This window comes from Schistocerca nitens, chromosome 6, assembly GCF_023898315.1.
Source record: "Schistocerca nitens isolate TAMUIC-IGC-003100 chromosome 6, iqSchNite1.1, whole genome shotgun sequence".
NCBI classification, from domain to species: Eukaryota; Metazoa; Arthropoda; class Insecta; order Orthoptera; family Acrididae; genus Schistocerca; species Schistocerca nitens.
Window position 1 is genome coordinate 208,188,697 of NC_064619.1, and position 7,914 is coordinate 208,196,610.

The 7,914-nt window shown below is 38.4% G+C and overlaps 1 non-coding gene across 1 annotated transcript; it reads right to left on the bottom strand.

Annotated features, from left to right (window-relative positions):
• Positions 1-516: 516 nt before the first annotated feature.
• Positions 517-591, bottom strand: Trnal-caa (transfer RNA leucine (anticodon CAA)). The gene has a single exon. It is a non-coding gene; the product is annotated as a tRNA-Leu (tRNA).
• Between the last annotated feature and the right edge of the window lie 7,323 nt (positions 592-7,914).

Consider the following 7,914-nt stretch of genomic DNA (forward strand, 5'->3'; position numbering starts at 1 on the left):
TTGGAATTATTATATTCTTCTTGAAGACTGTGGGTATTTCGCCTGTCTCATACATCTTGCTCACCAGATGGTAGAGTTTTGTCATGACTGGCTCTCCCAAGGCCACCAGTAGTTCTAATGGAATGTTGTCTACTCCTGGGGCCTTGTTTTGACTCAGGTCTTTCAGTGCTCCGTCAAACTCTTCACGCAGTATCTTATCTCCCATTTCATCTTTATCTACATCCTCTTCCATTTCCATAATATTGTCCTCAAGTACATCGCCCTTGTATAAACCCTCTATATACTCGTTCCACCTTTCTGCCTTCCCTTCTTTGCTTAGAACTGGGTTGTCATCTGAGCTCTTGATATTCATACAAGTGGTTCGCTTTTCTCCAAAGGTCTCTTTAATTTTCCTGTAGGCAGTATCTATCTTACCCCCAGTGAGATCATCCTCTACATCCTTACATTTCAGAATGAGATTTTCACTCTGCAGCGGAGTGTGCGCTGATATGAAACTTCCTGGCAGATTAAAACTGTGTGCCCGACCGAGACTCGAACTCGGGACCTTTGCCTTTTGCGGGCAAGTGCTCTACCAACTGAGCTACCGAAGCACGACTCATGCCCGGTACTCACAGCTTTACTTCTGCCAGTACCTCGTCTCCTACCTTCCAAACTTTACAGAAGCTCTCCTGCGAACCCTGCAGAACTAGCACTCCTGAAAGAAAGGATATTGCGGAGACATGACTTAGCCACAGCCTGGGGGATGTTTCCAGAATGAGATTTTCACTCTGCAGCGGAGTGTGTGCTGATATGAACCTTCCTGGCAGATTAAAACTGTGTTCCCGACCAAGACTCGAATTCGGGACCTTTGCCTTTCGCGGGCAAGTGCTCTACCAACTGAGCCACCAAAACACGACTCACGCCCACGACTCACACCCGCGAAAGGCAAAGGTCCTGAGTTCGAGTCTCGGTCGGGCACACAGTTTTAATCTGCCAGGAAGTTTCATATCAGCGCACACTCCACTGCAGAGTGAAAATCTCATTCTGGAAACATCCCCCAGGCTGTGGCTAAGCCATGTCTCCACAATATCCTTTCTTTCAGGAGTGCTAGTTCTGCAAGTTTCGCAGGAGAGCTTCTGTAAAGTTTGGAAGGTAGGAGACGAGGTACTGGCAGAAGTAAAGCTGTGAGTACCGGGCGTGAGTCGTGCTTCGGTAGCTCAGTTGGTACAGCACTTGCCCACGAAAGGCAAAGGTCCTGAGTTCGAGTCTCGGTCGGGCTCACAGTTTTAATCTGCCAGGAAGTTTCATATCCCTACATTTGTCCTCTAGCCATCATTGCTTAGCCATTTTGCACTTCCTGTCGATCTTATTTTTGAGACGTTTGTATTCCTTTTTGCCTGCTTCATTTACTGCATTTTTATATTTTCTCCTTTCATCAATTAAATTCAATATTTCTTCTGTTACCCAAGGATTTCTATTAGCCCTCGTCTTTTTACCTACTTGATCGTCTGCTGCCTTCACTACTTCATCCCTCAGAGCTACCCATTCTTCTTCTACTGTATTTCTTTCCCCCATTCCTGTCAATTGTTCCCTTATGCTCTCCCTGAAACTCTCTACAACCTCTGGTTCTTTCAGTTTATCCAGGTCCCAACTCCTTAAATTCCCACCTTTTTGCAGTTTCTTCAGTTTTAATCTGCAGTTCATAACCAATAGATTGTGGTCAGAATCCACATCTGCCACTGGAAATGTCTTACAATTTAAAACCTGGTTCTTAAATCTCTGTCTTACCATTACATAATCTATCTGATACCTTTTAGTATCTCCAGGATTCTTCCAGGTATACAACCTTCTTTTATGATTCTTGAACCAAGTGTTAGCTATGATTAAGTTATGCTCTGTGCAAAATTCTACCAGGCGGCTTCCTCTTTCATTTCTTCCCCCCAATCCATATTCACCTACTATGTTTCCTTCTCTCCCTTTTCCTACTGACGAATTCCAGTCACCCATGACTATTAAATTTTCGTCTACCTTCACTACCTGAATAATTTCTTTTATCTCGTCATACATTTCATCAATTTCTTCATCATCTGCAGAGCTAGTTGGCTTATAAACTTGTACTACTGTAGTAGGCATGGGCTTTGTGTCTATCTTGGCTGCAATAATGCGTTCAGTATGCTGTTTGTAGTAGCTTACCCATACTCCTATTTTTTTATTCATTATTAAACCTACTCCTGAACTACCCCTATTTGATTTTGTATTTATAACCCTGTAATCACCTGACCAAAAGTCTTGTTCCTCCTGCCACCGAACTTCACTAATTTCCACTATATCTAACTTTAACCTATCCATTTCCCTTTTTAAATTTTCTAACCTACCTGCCCGATTAAGGGATCTGACATTCCACACTCCGATCCGTAGAACGCCAGTTTTCTTTCTCCTGATAACGACGTCCTCTTGAGTAGTCCCCGCCCGGAGATCCGAATGGGGGACTATTTTACCTCCGGAATATTTTACCCAAGAGGACACCATCATTTAATCATACAGTAAAGCTACATGTCCTCGGGAAAAATTACGGCTGTAGTTTCCCCTTGCTTTCAGCCGTTCGCAGTTCCAGCACAGCAAGGCCGTTTTGGTTAATGTTACAAGGCCAGATCAGTCAATCATCCAGACTGTTGCCCCTGCAACTACTGAAAGGCTGCTGTCCCTCTTCAGGAACCACATGTTTGTCTAGCCTCTCAACAGATACCCCTCCATTGTGGTTGCACCTACGGTACGGCCATCTGTATCGCTGAGGCACGCAAGCCTCCCCACCAACGGCAAGGTCCATGGTTCATGGGGGGGTATTGTGCTCAGGAAAATTGATTTATCATATCCTATCGCCCATAAGGAATGCAAAACAAGAAAGCTGCCCTTGGCACAATATTCATCTCAAAACTAGATTCTACAACTCTCAAATATCCTAACATTTTGCTATGTGGTGACTTTAACAAGTGCCAGATGTTGACTCAATAAATAAAGGGTTGATAACCTTAGTCCTAACAGCACAGGATGTTTTAAAATGAGGATTTGCATTGAAGATGGATGAAATTTAAGGTATTAAGCTCAGCTAAATTTGGAGCTTTGCATGTTAGTCCATCCTAGTACTTTTCTGTAAATTTATAATTTTGATGATGGATCATATTGTATGATTCATGTACCATAGTAGGTTTTTTTTCGTTTGAAAGACTTAATAAAGCATGTATGAAAATTTTAAATCAATGTATTTATTTCTGGGTGGTCATAGTTTCATTATATTTTTGAAATATTGACCACAAATGGAATGGTGGTTGACAGATACACTGAGTGTATCCACAAATCTATGATAACTTTGACCATCCACAATTTTTTTCCATTACTTCATCTGCATTTTAGACAATGTGTTGTTCTAATTAGTATTTAATCCTTTCGAACAAGCTCCTATGTTCACTAACATAATTACCACAGAAAATGAACAGTCATGTTAATTACATTAATCTAACAATCGGTCAAACTATAGCCGATTTATTCTGTCCAGCAGACATCACTGGTGATTAGTGATGCAATATCTCCCACATGGCATGCTACAAGACAGCACGAACTTCTTTTATTTTACTAAGAGTGTGTTTACATTTCATTATGTTTGTTACTTTGTTGCCTTATTGATTAATTTTACTAGTTGCCTGAGGCTCTATAATGAATAAAGTAAGCAGTACTTTCAGTTTATATGATTCAGCTGATTAGGCATGTGTCCACAAGCAAGTAAACTTCACAAAATCGCTTGCAGGAGCTACTTCTGCAAGTTCTTTGACATTGAAACATCCCCACCAAGTGACTTCTGCAAGTTTCATCAACATGCTGCACATTGGTGGAAACAGTTCTTAGCATCCTGCTGCAAGTACTTCTTGAATTCGCCAGCTGCTGGAAGGTTTTCTTAAACCTGCATATGTTTTATGTGCTGAATACCAATATGAAAATGTCAGTGTCAAATAGGAGACTAGCACAAAGACAGATGGATTGGAACAAATGTACCATTGGAACCTGTAAACATAAACAATTAGCCACCATCAGTCAAGGAAGAGTGAAATGATTTTGCTGATAAAATTTGTTTCACCAGAAGGGTAAGTAGAATGACAGTAGAGATATCTTCAAATTTTGACATAAACACAAATCTTTGAAAAGGATAATTGCTACTGTTTTTGTATCTACTAGTTACTACTAGTTTTTGTATCTTGTTTTCAAATTAAATTAGTTTTTTTTATAAAAGTAATAAATATTGTTTGCAAAGGCCAAAGAGTAATTAAAAGGTGATCTCTTGGTCATATAGCTTGCAGCAGAAACGTTTTTAATCTGAGTGAAGTATCTGATTTTTGTTCATTCAGCAGTGTTCCTTGATAACTTAAACATGTACACCTATGTTTCCATTTCTCCACACTCACATTTTTCTTTCCTCAAATTTTTTTCTTAACTATTTTTCTTCAGTAGAAATAATGCAACAACAGTGGTGGCTGCTCCGGTTTTTAACCATGACAGTGTAAACATCCACTTGCCAGCCTCATCAGAAGATTAGTGGAAACACTTCTGCAAGTAGCTGCAAGAAGTTCCTGAAATAAACTTGCCCAAGTGACTTGCAGAAGTAAACTTGAACAAGTTTTTGTTCTCATTAAATGAATTTTGCTCAGCAGCTAAGATATTGTCAGCCCATCCATGTTCAAATCACATATGGTGGCCTCAAGTGCAGCAACATGTTGCTGCTTGTTTTTGTAGTAAACATAATAAAAATCCCACAAGGATTTATGCATAGCGTAGACACCCAAAAAGTGAATATTTCCTCCATTACCTACTTCATATTTCAATTTGTTTACACTCCACCGATACACCTAACCTTAATACTTATGCAGCTAGAGTCACTAAAGTTGCGACAAGCCTAAGTTGTTTAGTTTCACGAATGAGTTGCACAAACGTGTGCCATGCATGTGCAGTGGCTGGTAGCACAGTTGCATGTAACCTAGTGTAAACACTTCAACAGGAGCTTGCAGAAGTTACTTGTTAGTGGGCCACAGACATAATGTATGTCTGTGTAATGGGCACATGCCTTCAAGCTAAGCAAATTGTGCTACAAGCATAACACATGAGCACTGCGTAATATCTGGGATTATGTTACATTACTGTAATCTAAATACAAAGAAAAATGAAAGTATTTTTAATGTTCTAAGGCTTTGTTTTTGTAAATCCTGAGTTGAATCAAGGAAAACAGTTGCACAATATTGATGTGTTAAATAAATTCAAAGCCTCATGAGTATCTGCAGGCTTTGCAGGTTTGACAAGTTGATGTCTAGCAAGTGACTGAGTTATCTGGTATAATATATATTAGGGGTACAGAAAAGTATTTACCTTTTGTATACTATGATGTATTATGGTTAGGTGTCCCTGACTTTTTGTAAGAGATGCTATTTTCCAAAAGCTAGTAGTAATGAATGTAAACAAGACACAACATATGACAATGCACAGACTTTTGTTGTTACTCTGTATCATCATGCTTACAGTAGGGATTTGTTAGGATCAATTTTCAGGGCACGTACAGGTGAAGCTGAGACAAGTCTATTCTGTAGGGTGAAGGTAGGTGTGCTGGACAAACAAACAAATAAAGGTAAAGCAGTAGCCCAGAAAGAAAATTGTTTGGTTGCCATATTTGAACATGTACTTATCTATGAAGAAAGAGCACTATCAAACTGAATGATGTGTGAATTTAATGTAGGGGACTCAAGTTATCTCTGAAGAGATAGAGGTAGTATATAAATTATTTGAATAAAAACAATGAAAAGGCAATAATTATTATTATATTATGTGTTTTAACCTAAAATTGATGAATCGGTGAGATATTAAGCAGATGTGCCATACCTTATAATTTCAATAATTAACAGATAGTATTTATGCATAAGTAACTTATAACAGTGCAAGAAGAATAGGTCAATATTATAAAAGGAGGAGTTAGTAAAACTAAATAAAGTTGATATAGGCTTACTATGGAGAATGTATAAAGAAAAGGGGTCATAGGTTGTGCACACTGTTTAAGATTTAAGATGGGGTATGCATGGTTTTGAGTAGGTATTATAGATTACAGGGTAGGCAAACCCATAATAGGAATGGCCTATGCCAAGGCCAGGTAAATACACAGAACGAATGACCTGTACCATTTTTTTCATGTGGATGGATGAAGAGAGGGACACTTTCATCAATGAGATCAAGGATACAGGGTTCTTTTCTGTCTCAATATTATGTAAAAATCAACACCTATTTCTTTCAGGTCCTGTTTATAATGTATGTGTTTTACAGATCTTTTGTTGATACCAGGTAATGCAGCAGACTTTCTAAACAAATTATAAGTATTTTGAACATTTTTGAACCTGCTTAGGGTTATTAAAAAACTTACAAAGAAACTGACGCAATTTTTTCTAAAATGCTTCCTCAAATTCAGGTGCCATTTAATCCCTACATTTCAAGAAATTTTTACCATATATGCATGACAGGATGGCTGAGGTACTAGAGCTATTTAATTCCATCTATTATGTATATTACAAGGATAAAAAATATCACATCTTACATTTTAATTTTTTAATTTTGTCCTAGTAAAAATGTTATTTTTTTCTAAAATTTAGTTGATTCTGCAATAAAGCTTAGGTCTACTACGTAAGTATGGACTATCTCAAGCTACAGAAAAAATTTAAAGCAATGCTTTATAAACTTTAGGAAATATTTGTACCTGAATTCTGAAAAATACAACCTGCAGGAAATTGCGAATGAAGATGTGAATCCAATGAAACTGTGCCTTACAACATTACTGAAGCATAGTATTCATCCTGTAGCATTTCTTCATCTTCAAGCTTCCTCTTGGCACTCCTTTTAGCACTTCTTGTTTCTTTGGCAACTTGAAGAGCAAATCTTTGATATTCATGCACCTATTGTCTGTCACACACAAGTAGTTGATCTTCCATATTAGAGCCACATTTTTGCCTAAATTACTCAGGACTTCCTATCACTCCATCATTGAAACATATCACTGCATCTAGTACACCAACTTTTAATGTATTTTGTCCCACAAAAACATTCTTGGGTAATCTTTCCCATATACAATGGTTGAAACTTTCATTTGTATTCTGAGTGCCCCCATGAAGACATTTACTAAGCAAAGCAGCGTCACTCATGTCTCTAAAAATTGGTTTTATTTCATTCATAATAGGCTCAGGAAGAGAAAGCTTATGATGGTATATTTGACCACTTTCTTTTGCATTTTGGTAACCACACCAAGAGTCTGCCCCTTTACAGCAAAGTCTGTGAACAGGATGGTAATCTGTGGACAATTTATGAAAGTTGGTGGCCCATACAGTTTTTCTCAAAGAGGGTCTATTTCAGTTGTTGTCAATCTGCCTCAGCCAGACAGAGATTTTCCATCAGATAGCAACTGTCCTTTCATTCTCTTCATAGCTTCCTCAATCTAGCACCCATCCTCTTTTGCACATGTCCACAACACTCCAGTTTTGTTACCAAGATATCACCATAAACATTGAACTCATTAATTTTATCGAAAGCTTTAGAGTCTCCATCGCCTAGGTACTTTATATATCTAACGTTATAAATGGGCACTGACCTCTGGAATATTTTTAGAGCTCCCTCACACTCCATACCTCCACTGTAACCATCATAATTCTTGGAGCACTGATGTTCAATATGTCTTTCAGTGTTACCACAGCAGGTGTGGCAGTACTTAGATAAGCACTCAACATCAACAATTTTTCCATTCTCCATAGAAGTAGCATTTGCAACACCATTCAAGGAACGATGTCCTCAATTTTGCCATGTCCCATCAAGTGCAATAGCAATGTCCCTGGTTCCACTAATATTTACAGTTTCTTCTGCTGT